Source organism: Triticum urartu, chromosome 3A (genome assembly GCF_056163025.1).
Source record: "Triticum urartu cultivar PI428250 chromosome 3A, HENAU_Tu73, whole genome shotgun sequence".
Lineage (NCBI taxonomy): Eukaryota > Viridiplantae > Streptophyta > Magnoliopsida > Poales > Poaceae > Triticum > Triticum urartu.
The window spans coordinates 26975962-26988618 of NC_141875.1; the positions used below are offsets into that span (position 1 = coordinate 26975962).

General features: G+C 44.7%; 1 long non-coding RNA gene across 1 annotated transcript; it reads left to right on the forward strand.

Annotated features, from left to right (window-relative positions):
• The first annotated feature begins 9727 nt into the window (after nucleotides 1–9727).
• LOC147978114 (uncharacterized) lies at nucleotides 9728–10164 on the forward strand. Its single transcript, XR_015599536.1, has 3 exons — nucleotides 9728–9766; nucleotides 9898–10013; nucleotides 10101–10164. It is a non-coding gene; the product is annotated as an uncharacterized LOC147978114 (long non-coding RNA).
• Nucleotides 10165–12657: the final 2493 nt, after the last annotated feature.

Below are 12657 nucleotides of genomic sequence, written 5' to 3' on the forward strand. Positions count from 1 at the left end.
GGTTATCATGAGTGTAGACATAGTTGAGCTCGATCTCTCCTCGCCTAATGTGATCCCGGATGAAGTGATACCGAATCTCAATATGCTTCGTCTTGAAGTGTTGCACCGGGTTGAGAGAGATCTTGATGGCACTTTCATTGTCACACCAAAGAGGCACTTTGTCACAAATGACACCGTAATCCTTTAAAGTTTGTCTCATCCATAAGAGTTTTGCACAACAACTATCGGCCGCCACATACTCCGCTTCGGTGGACGAGAGAGACGCACAACTTTGCTTTTTGGAAGACCAACTTACCAAAGAGCAACCAAGAAATTGGCACCCTCCGGAAGTGGACTTCCTATCCACTTTGTCTCCCGCCCAATCGGAATCCGAATACCCTACAAGCTTGAAGTTTGCTCCTCTTGGGTACCATAGGCCAAAGTTTGGGGTATGAGCCAAATATCGAAAGATTCGTTTGACCGCCACATAGTGACTTTCCTTAGGTGCGGCTTGAAAACGTGCAAAAATTCCCACACTCAACTTGATATCCGGTCTAGATGCACAAAGGTAAAGCAAGGAACCTATCATGGAGCGATATACCTTTTGATCCACCGCTTTACCATTGGGATCTATGTCAAGTTGGCACTTGGTGGGCATGGGAGTGGAAGCCGGCTTGACATCACTTAGCTTGAATCTTTTGAGCATGTCTTGAGCATATTTGGCTTGATTGATGAAGGTTCCTTCTCTTCTTTGCTTCACTTCGAACCCTAGAAAGAACTTCAACTCTCCCATGGAAGACATCTCGAACTTTGAGGTCATGAGAGCGGCAAATTCCTCATTGAAAGCTTTGTTAGGGGAACCAAAGATAATATCATAAACATATAATTGGCACACAAACAACTCCCCTTTGACCTTCTTAGTAAAAAGAGTGGGGTCGATTAGCCCAACTTCAAAACCACGGTCTTGTAACAACTCGGTAAGGTGGTCATACCACGCACGTGGGGCTTGTTTAAGGCCATAGAGTGCCTTATCGAGTTGATACACATGATCGGGAAAGTAGGGATCCTCGAACCCGGGGGGTTGCTTGACATAAACCAATTCATTAATGGGACCATTAAGAAAAGCACTCTTCACATCCATTTGTTGTAACTTAAAGTTATGATGAGAAGCATAGGCAATCAACATGCGAATAGATTCAAGACGAGCAACGGGAGCAAAGGTTTCACCGTAGTCGATACCCTCAACTTGGGAGTAGCCTTGTGCTACCAAACGAGCCTTGTTGCGAATGATAATCCCATGGGCATCTTGCTTGTTCTTAAATATCCACTTGGTTCCGATGACATTGTGGTTCCCTGTCGGTCTTGGCACCAATCTCCACACTTTGTTGCGCTCGAAGTTGTTGAGTTCTTCATGCATGGCATTGAGCCAATCCGGATCTTCTAGCGCCTCATAGACCTTGTGGGGTTCCACACAAGAGACAAATGCGTGATGCTCACAATAATTTGCTAATTGTCTACGAGTTCTTACCCCCTTTCGTAAGCTTCCAAGCACATTCGTCATGAGATGATCCCTGGTGGAGAGCTTGGAAGCAACCTTGGCGGCACGATGCTCTAATTCCTCCTCGGGGGTGAGACGAGGAGTGGTCACTTGATCATCTTGAGCATCGTCTTGAGCTTGTTCTTGTTCTTGAACTTGCTCGGAGGAGAGAACTTGTCCTTGGGCATCACTAGATGTGTCAACACCGTCTTGAGCGTGATCTTGCCCTTGGTCATGTTCTTGAGAATGAGGGCCTTCATGTTGTTCTTCGGAAGCGTGTGGGCCTTGGGTTGGTGATGGCTCCGCTTGAGTGGAGCTTTGTCCTTCTCCTTCGGCCACAAGGGGTTCCTCAATGGGTAGGATAAAGCCAACACCCATTCTTTTTATGGCTTGGGGAGGAATTTCATCACCTACATCACAAGTGCCACTTTGCTCCACTTGGGAGCCGTTATTCTCATCAAACTCCACATTACATGTCTCCTCAATAAGTCCCGTGGATTTATTGAGGACACGGTAAGCATGAGAGTTTGTAGCATAACCAACAAATATGCCCTCATAAGCTCTAGCCTCAAATTTAGACAACCGAACACCTTTCTTGAGAATGAAACACTTACGCCCGAACACCCGGAAGTACTTGAGGTTGGGCTTGTTACCGGTGAGTATCTCATATGGAGTCTTGTTCAAGCCCTTGCGGAGGTAGAGCCGATTGGATCCATGACACGCGGTGTTGATGGCTAGCCCAAAAGTTGTACGGAGACTTGAACTCCGCCATCATGGTCCTTGCCACATCCATCAATGTCCGGTTCTTCCTCTCTGCAACACTGTTTTGTTGAGGGGTGTAAGGTGTGGAATATTGATGCTTGATCCCCTCATCACTAAGAAACTCATCCAAGGTGTAGTTCTTGAACTCGGTGCCATTGTCACTTCTTATTGTCAAGATCTTTGCATTGTATTGACGTTGTGCTTCATTTGCAAAGTCAATGACGGTTTGTTGGGTCTCGCTCTTCCTTTTGAAGAAATACACCCACGTGTACCTTGAGTAGTCATCCACAATCACCAAGCAATACTTCCTGCCTCCAAGACTATCGAAGGATGGAGGCCCAAAGAGATCCATGTGAAGGAGCTCCAAAGGCCTCTTTGAATAAATGATAGTCATGGGAGGGTGAGCCTTCTCATGTAGCTTTCCTTCGATACAAGCACTGCAAGCACGATCTTTAGCAAACTAACATTCGTTAGTCCACGGACATGGTCCCCCTTAAGGAGACTTTGCAAAGATCTCATATTGACATGGGCTAAATGGCGATGCCAAAGCCATCCCACATCAACTTTAGCCATTAGGCATGTCGCGGTCTTAGTGGGTTGCTCCGAAAAGTTAATCACATATAGAACGTTCTCGATATGCCCAACAAAGGCTACTTTAAGAGTCTTGCTCCACAAGAGGGCCACGGTATCGATATCAAAGAAAGTGGCAAAGCCCATGATTGCAAGTTGACGAACGGAAAGTAAATTGTATGCAAGGGACTCAACAAGCATGACCTTGTCGATCGTGAGACCATGAGAGATGACCACCTTGCCAAGTCCCAATACCTTAGAAGATGAGGCGTCACCCCACTCGACATTGGTGGGCATAGATGGAACCTTGTGCACGTCCACCACCAAGTCCTTGCTTCCGGTCATATGATTTGTAGCTCCGCTATCGAGCAACCATGATCCCCCACCGGAAGCAAACACCTACAAGAGATCAATGCTTGGTTTTAGGTACCCATTTTTTAATGGGTCCTTTGATGTTAGTAACAAGGGTCTTTGGAACACAAATAGACCATTCAATGTATTCATGAAGAGAACCAACAAATTTGGCACAAACATGCCCATCACTAGCACGGCATAACACATAAGAAGGATTAAAATCGCCGGCTTTGTTGGGAGGGGTGGCATTGCCCTTCTTGACATTGCCGCCCTTTGCAATGTTCTTCTTCTTCTCCTCGGAGGCACTCTCTCCCTCCTTCACAAAGGTTTGCATGAGAGGAGGAGGTTGTTTGGTCTTGTCATTCTTCTTCTTGTTCTTGGAGTCGGGCACGTAGCCAACCCCTTCCTTGGCCACACCTCCCTTTTGGTTGATCAAGAGATCGTTGAGGTTCTTCTTGCCTTGTATGCAAGTCGCAAGACCTCTCTCAAGTTGCCCCTTTAGCTTAGTGTTCTCCTCAATGAGATGCACATGCTCACAACACGGGATAGTAGCATTTGCATTATCAATTAACATCATACGAGGGAAAGTGGCTTTTTCCTTGGTTAGCTTTACTTGAAGTTGATCATGCGACTCTTTGAGGCTAGCATGAGCCCTTCAAGACCTTGTGAGCCTTGTCAAGTAGATCAAACTCCTCTTTGAGTCTAGCAAAATCAACCTCAAGTTCGGCCTTCTCGGAGTTTAGCACATGAGAAACAATGAGGACATGATCATAATCTTTCTTTAACTTAGCATGATCAACGTTGTGTGACTCCTCAAGAGCCAAACGAAGACCACGCACTTCCTCAAGAGCATTGGAAAGATCCGAAATCTCATCGGCATAGTCACGACTATGCCCTTCCATCTTAGTGATGGTGTTTTCGTGAGCCTCGATCATGTCATTGGCTTCACCAAGTTGTTCCAAGAGAGCAACAAAGTGCTTCTTGGATTTTCCCTTGAGTTTGCCCATAAAGGCCTCAAACTCATTAGCCTCCATTATCTTCGTCAAGTTCATTAATGCTATCCGTCGGAGAAGGATGATTAATGATGGTAGTTTTGATGTTGGAGGTTACCTTGTTGGTGGCTTTAGCCATGAGGCACTTGGCGGTGATGCTCTCATTGGGTGAGTCGAAGAGAGATACCCGTGGAGTCGTCGCAATGGCAACGGAGGCCATGGCAACCGACTCATCACTTTCATCATCGTCATCATCCTCATTGTACTCTTCTTGTACCACCAATGCCTTGGGAGGAGTCTTCTTGGTAAAGTTGCTCTTGTTGGGGAACGACTTGGCCTTGTCCTTTCGGATGAGCTTGCCACCATTGTCTTCCCTCTTCTCATACGGGCATTCTGCAACAAAATGACTCACGTTGGCACAATTGTAGCATTGCTTGCTCTTCGTGCCACTTGAGTTGTTTTTGCTAAAGTTTGGCCTCAATTTTTTCTTTCTCCAAAATTGCCTTGAAGCAAGTGCCATGTGTTCATGATACGCATACTTTGTATCTTCGGGGTTGCTCTCCTCTTCTTCCTCTTCTTCTTCTTCAACGGTGAGCTTGGCCTTCAATGCAAGGTTAGGCTTCTTTGCCCTTTGAGAACGAAGAACCGCATTGTCGGCGGTCTTGTCCAAAATGTTCATGGCCACAAACTCATCCAACACTTCGCTTGAGGTCAAGGTGTGGAAGTCCGGTCTTTGACGAATGACGGAGGACATGGCCTTGTGATAGGGCATCATTGCCTTGAGGAATTTGCGCTTGACCCAATTGTCATCTGTGTCCTTGCTCCCGTGATCTCGTAGTGAGACCGCGAGTTTGGTTACTCTCCGATAAAGCTCACGAGGTTCTTCATCTTCTTTCATTGCAAACTCATCGGCCTCATCTTGTACCACTTCATAGTTGGAGCGTTGAATGCTTGCGCTTCCCCGGTAGAGAGAGACAACACAATGCCATGCATCTTTGGCCAAGGCGAAGGGACGAAGATGAGGTAGGTCTTAGGGTGGAATTGCATCTTGAATGATGAAGAGATCATTCTCATTGAATTGATTGTCCGCGGCTTCTCGAGGAGTGAAGTTGCTTGGATCATGCAGATAGAAACCTTCTTCAATGATTCTCCAAAGGTTAGTGTTCACATGATTTAAATGACATTTAAAGCGGTAAACCCAAGAATCAAAGTCCTCATTTTTCACAATCTTAGGGGGAGGACCGGCATGATTCAAATGAGTGGAAGGAACCGGTCCACCATAAACAAGTGGTGGTTCCACATGGGCAAAGATGCCGGTGCCATTCTTACCACTAGACACTACAAGAAATATGTCAACTTATGACCTTCTGTCAGTGACCCTCGAAGAATTGGTCATAAATTTATGACCATTTTAGACCAATTGGTCAAAAGCTGTTCAGGGGGCTCCAAACCCTAAACCATTGCGACCATTTTGGTCAGAAAGGTCGTAATTTCCTTACACGAAATGGTCACAAAGCAAACAGTGCTAGTCCGCTGCCTTATTTCTAGTTGTTAATGACCAATATAGATGGTCATGGCCTTGTAGATTGTGGTGTGTTGTGATGACTAGGCGCCATCTCATCAGTTTTGCCTATGTGTCATGTCCATCTGGCAGTTTTTGCCCTAGGTTGTGAAGCAACCTATATTTCTATCATTCCCAAAATTCCCAAAAAAATATCGTAAATTCTTTGGGGCATATCTTCATCAAATATGTAAAAAATCCTTCCTTGCCTAGTTCAAAACTAATTCAACAATATTCATTTTCCTATTCTGTTCACAACAACACTTTATGAAGGAAGTGCTATTTATATATTCTTGATTACCCTTGGAATTTTTGGGCACTCTTTCCTATCCAAATCATTACCGCATGACAAAATTCAGCTCCATTTGCCTAGCAAATCTTCCTCGGCAAATTTCCAAAGTTTTTGTCCACCTAGAAGCATTGTGAAGGAAGTACATTTTTTATATCTCTAAATGACATGAAATTTATACAGTTCCTTCATATGCCCAAATTATCACCCTCCTCCAAATTGCAGCTCAGTCAAATCATCTATGTGAGCCCAGGTTCAATTTATATTTTATGGCCAAATTGGCACGTTGCAAAGCAAGTGTTATATAGACCCCTCCTATTACCCTCAAACTTTTCGGGCACTCTTCCATACCCAAATCATTGCCACATGATAATATTCAGCTCAATTTTCCTAGTAAATCTTTCTCGGGAAATTTCCAAAGTTTCTACCTCGAGAGAAGCTTTGTGAAGTAAGTACTAGCTAGGCTTACCCAAATGATCTGAAAATTTACCAGCGCGTGACCATACCTAAGTAACTTACCTACACCAATTTTGAGCTCATTTCATTCATCCAATCTCTCTCACTAGTTTTCCCAAGTTTTTGTCCATAGAAGAGCATTGATAAGGAAGTACTACTTTGGAATGTCCAAATGGTATCAATTTTCTACAATGCTTTCCTATGCCCAAATAACCATCCTCCACAAAATTTCAGCTCACTCCATTCATTATTTTGAGCCCAGCTTCAACATTCATATTTTTGTCCAGCGTGGTACTTTGCAAAGTAAGTACCACCTAGGATCCTCCTTTTGAGCTAAACATTTGTGAAGACATTCTCCTTAGTAGATGATCATCCTCAGCCAAAACTCACGCCCATTGGCCATGTGCATTTCCCGTACCGCTAATCAAACACTTGGCTGCTAATTCAAGTTTGAGCATCGATCGGTCTCCTCGTGAGAATCTTATGTTGTAATTTTCTTCCTAGCACCAACCTGGGGAGTGCCCAACCCACTAGACATGCCTAGGCCGCCCAGAACACATGGCAACGCCACGGTCACGCGGTGACCACGCGGCGGGCATGCGAGCTTACGCGCTCTAGAGTTGGGGCCCTCGGCCACCGTACAAACCTCGATGTCTCGCCATCAAACCATGTATTTCTGATTAAATAGATACTTATTTACCTAGAAATGATTTTTGGAAAAAATAAAGAGCAAACTATGAGGCAGCTGCAGTTCAAATTTGACCCGCTTCCAACTGAATCGACGGGAATTTGTCTTTTTCACCAGAGGTGGATCAAAAATTTTGACACCCAACCATTTTGTCAATTGTGCATTAAATATGGCCTAGTATTTTATAAAATTTATTAGGTCCAATTTTGCAACAAATATATGGTAGGTCCTTCACAAAAAAAAACTCATTTCAGGCACTCAGAAAATGGAAAATGGTTTTTTCGTCCAAAGAAAATGAAATATTCCTTAGGCAACATTGTTTGCCATTCCAATATGCACCCTTGTGCATAATATGAGATCATTTGAACAAACTATGCCATGAATGTGGCCATAAGATTAATCATTTGGCTTGAAAGCCATGAATCTTCACACTTGATAGCTCATTTCTGAGAACACTTTTTTAAAATAATTACCGTATTACAAGTTTATTATTTTTCCTGGAAACTTGGTCACATATAATGACACAATGCGAAGGTTTTCCAGTTTTTTGATTTTTTTTGAATTTTTTATGCCCATTTCAAAATGCGGTCAAAACGGCGGGCTTGACCGTTCCTAGCTAGTGGTTGAATCTTGGAAAACTTTTGATGTTTCTCTGATTAAATAGATACTTATTTACCTATAAATGATTTTTGGAAAAAATAAATAGCAAACTATGAGGCAGCTGCAGTTCAAACTTGACCCGCTTACAACTGAATCGGCGGGAATTTGTGTTTTTCACCAGAGGTGGATCAAAACTTTTGGCACCCAACCATTTTGTCAATTATGCATTAAATATGTCCTAATATTTTATAAAAATGATTTGGTACAATTTTGCAACAAATATATGGTAGGTCCTTCACAAAAAAACCTCATTTCGGGCACTCGAAAAATGGAAAATGAATTTTCCGTGCAAAGAAAATGAAAACTCCCTTTGGCAACATTGTTTGGAATTCCAAGATGCACCCTTGTGCACAATATGAGATCATTTGAACAAACTATGCCATGAATGTGACCATGAGATTGAGCGTTTGGGTTGAAATCCATGAATCTTCACACATGATAGCTCATTTATGAGAATACTTTTCTAAAATATTTTCCGTATTACAAGTTTATTATTTTTCCTGAAAACTTGGTCACATATAAGGACACAATGCGAAGGTTTTCCAATTTTTTGATTTTTTTTGAATTTTTTATGCCCGTTTTAAAATGCGGTCAAAACGGCGGGCTTGACCGTTCCTAGCTAGTGGTTGAATCTTGGAATTTTTTTGGTGTTTCTCTGATTAAATAGGTACTTATGTACCTAGAAATGATTTTTGGAAAAAATAAATAGCAAACTATGAGGCAACTGTAGTTCAAATTTGACCCGCTTCCAACTGAATCGGCGGAAATTTGTCTTTTTCACGAGAGGTGGATTAAAAGTTTTGACACCCAACCATTTGGTTATTTGTACATTAAATATGGTCTAGTATTTTAGAAAAAATGATTTGATACAATTTTGCAACAAATATTTGGTATGTTCTTCACAAAAAAACTCATTTTGAGCACTCGAAAAATGAAAAATGAATTTTCGTGCAAAGAAAATGAAAAGTTCCTTATTACTATTTTGTTATTTTTTTCTTCTAAAAACTAGGTCACATTTGATGACATGATGAGAAGGTTTTTCATTTGTTTCATTTTTTCCAATGTATCAGGTCAAGTAAATAGCTAAGATGATCTAACATCTTATTTTTAAATTTATCACGACCAATTCAATTGGTCATAATATTGTATTGCGTTCTGATTGGTCCGTGGGCAAGGCACACGGATCATGCACAAAACACCATTGGATCTTTCCGGATCCAACGGTAGCCATCGCTCCTCGCCTCCCCCACCAAACCCACCTGAGGTGGAACCCTAGCTGGCATCTTCCATCCACCCCCCGCCTCCTTTCTTTCTTTCTTTCTTTCTTCCTCTCCCCTCTCCCCCGATGCAGATCCCCTCGTCCCCCTCAGATCCCCCTCCCCCGATCCCACCAGCCGGCGCCGACCTCCCCGCATCCATGGCCTCCCCGCGCCCATCCTCGCCGCATCGCCACCCCGACCCCTCCCTTCCCCACCGCATCGCCACCCCAAGCCACCTCCCTTCCCTAACCCTACACCCGTACCTCAACCTGCGCCACAACCCGTCGGATTCCCCTTCTCCGCTGCTACTCCCCCTCCTCTCCCCTCAACCGGCGGCCAGATCCACCCATTCCCTCTCCCCACCCACTCACCCAACTCCCTCTCCGTCGCCGCCATCTAGGCCGGCAGCCATCTCCGGCGCGCAAGGCGTCGGTGACCAGGGAGGAGGCATGGAGATGAGCTTCGGGGGCGGAGGTGGAGGGGAGTGCTCGTCGTCGTCCGCGGCGTCGATATAGTTCAGCGGTGCCCCTCCCCCTCCCCGCCTCCCACCCCCTCGCCGCCGCCTCCTCCTTCCTCCAGCACTACGTATCCAACCTCGCCTCTCGCTTCGCCGCCCCGCACTCTGGTCTCAAGAGCTCGCCAGAATGGTCGCCCACAGGGTAAGCTCCTCCTCCCTCTCTCTCTCTCTCTCTCTCTCTTCCCCGCCCCGCCGTCCTCCCCCAGTCCTCTAGATACGCCGCGTCGTCGATCTTACCCCCATCGTGGCTGACCTCTCTGTGTTTGCGCGCAGTTACACCAGTACCAGGTGGTGGGTCGCGCGCTGCCGACCCCCGGCGATGAGCAGCCCAAGATCTACCGCATGAAGCTCTGGGCCACCAACGAGGTCCGCGCCAAGTCCAAGTTCTGGTCAGTCTCCTCCCCCGACCTCGATCTTCCTCGCGCGCTGGTTTCGTCGGCGCTTATGTGTTTGATTGTTTGGTTGTTTGCGCGCAGGTACTTCCTGAGGAAGCTTAAGAAGGTGAAGAAGGCCAATGGCCAGATGCTTGCCATCAACGAGGTATATCACTTCTCTCCAGTTGCCATGATCCGTGGATGCAACTTTAACTGTGCTGGCTGGTACTAACTGCCGTGGTTGTGCAATAGATCATTTTTGGTACCGTGTTGGTCTTGTGTATGGCGAAGACACTTGATTTTAGTTGCTGCATAGGGAGATGTATGCAGCGTCGCAGTGTTCTAGCTTTAACCAAACGGTAGAATAATATTGTTTCTGTGGATCGTGCCGAGGTTTTGGTGGTTTCTACTGAAGGTCCTTGGTTCCTTACTAGGTCATGTATATTGGTCGTGACCTCACTTGTATGTTAGGTTTAGTTCGTGTGTTCTGTGATGTTGCTGAAATAGGGTATTTGGTAGATTTATACCAGATCATGTAAGTTGGTTCTGGCCTCATTCGGTGTGAATTTAAATTGAACGAGCCGCTCTCTTAAACAACACTGCAACACTAAGTTCACTTTGCTCTTGTCTTGTTATGTAATAAGTGTTCTCAGTTGGTATCAAATGCGGTACCCTGTTCACCCTGCTTCTGTTATGTTACAAGTGTTTTGAATTAAGTCCATAAATGATTGTTGTCCAGTGCACACAGTAGCACTGCAAAATGCAAGTATGCTGATTATTTTTTGAAAACTCTACATCGTATTTCTAGCATCTTATACATGTAAAAAGAGAGTTAGAAAATGTGAATTAAGTGTAACCATGAGCTTTGTTTGTTCTTGTACTCTTTGTATGTTCCTAGTCGCCACCACCGACTACGAGCGGGGGTCCTGGTCCTCTCCCTCGTCGTCCTCGACGGCGGCATCGCGGCTTGGCGCCATCGCCGTGCCCTGCGTCAACGTCACGATCAGCTTCACGGATCGCCGTCTTCACGGTACGCATGCACACATTTCTGAAATCCACAGTCAACAGTTTGGTGTACGCACTGACTACTGAATCATGAGACATGCGTGTGGTTGTGCTTGTGCAGAGGTTGGTCGAAGAGGGCTGGAGTTCATGCCGTTCCTGCTGTCCCTGTTCGTGTTCCTCTTCGGCACCTCCTGGTTCATCTTCGACCTCATCCTGGTGAGATTTCCATCCAACCCTCCCCGTCCACATGGTGCTCTTTCTAGTTAGTACTCGTCCGAGAGAGTTGCTTGGAGTAACTATACTCAAGATGCAGTCGCAGTAGGATTAGTTGCTTGGAGTATTTAACAAGACCGAACAAGATTTAACTTGTCAAGATTTAACAATATTTCTTAGTAAAGCTGAGTAGAGTATATATTCTGAACATGCAAGCATAAATATTCTCAGCATAAGTACATGATTAGGAGTATCATGCTTCTGAATATCTCCAAGCTGGATATTTCCATTAAACATGTTTCTGAATACCTCCCATATATATTTCCGTTAGTCTGCTTAGTGCATCATTAAGATTATAAGCATCATTTTCATTGAATCCTGGTTACATATTTGTGTGTACTCAAGTTGAAAATGGGACTTGGAATAATATGCAAGTTTCATCTTTTCTATTGCAGCGAGCGGGTCGGTTATGCACTGGCGACATCCTTGCTACTAGCGGTGGGCGCGATGGTCCGGGCCAAGCAGAGAAAGATAGGTGAGATATGCTCAGAGGTGATCATCGACAAGTCCTCGGACAAGATGACGATGGAGAGTATAGTGGAGGCACAGCACATCATGAAGAAGGTGCACGAGTACGTCAAGACGACGAACGTCGTGATCCTCAGGCTATGGTCCATTATTCTAGCCCGGTCACCAAAGGTATATATCATTGCACACTAGTCTTGATCATTGACCATCCTTTGTGTAATGTTGGGGGTACCGTCCGTCACATATGGTTCTGGACTGTAATGTTTTGTGTACTGTTCATTGTCCTGATCATTGTTTCAGTTAAATTCAGTCCAAATTCAGTCCAGGAGTACTCCAAATGTAGTCCAAACACAGTCCAGATATTGTTTTGGTTTCCTTGTACTCCAAATTCATTCCAAACACAGTCCAGGAGTATAAACAAGTTTACAGATTCAGTCCAATTTCACTTGTGCAGGAAATTCACCTGTGCGGCGGTGGCAGGGAAGGAGCAGCATCGGCAGCCCTGACAGAGGAAGCCATGTTGCCGTTTTGTTTGTTCCCAGCCTTGACTATGGTTGTCCAGCGAGTCCGGCATGTCGTCATTTTCTTGTAAAGCAGTATTGTATCACACTTGTAGAGCTCGTTACACATGTAGATCTTGTGAAGTACTGTATTACACATGGTCATATGTATTGGCAACGTGATCTGGTTGCTCTTATTTGAAGTATCATGTGTGCTTTTGTCTGCCAAGTTAAATACTAGTTGAAATATGAAGAATATGAGCCTGATAGATGGGACTCACTTACCAGACTCAAACCTGACAACTGGGACCCATCTGACTGGTGGACCCATTTAATAAAAAAAGGAAATTATAATTATTTAGACGAAAAGGCCAAGGCCCAATAATAAAAAAGGCTGCAATGTTGGGCCAGGC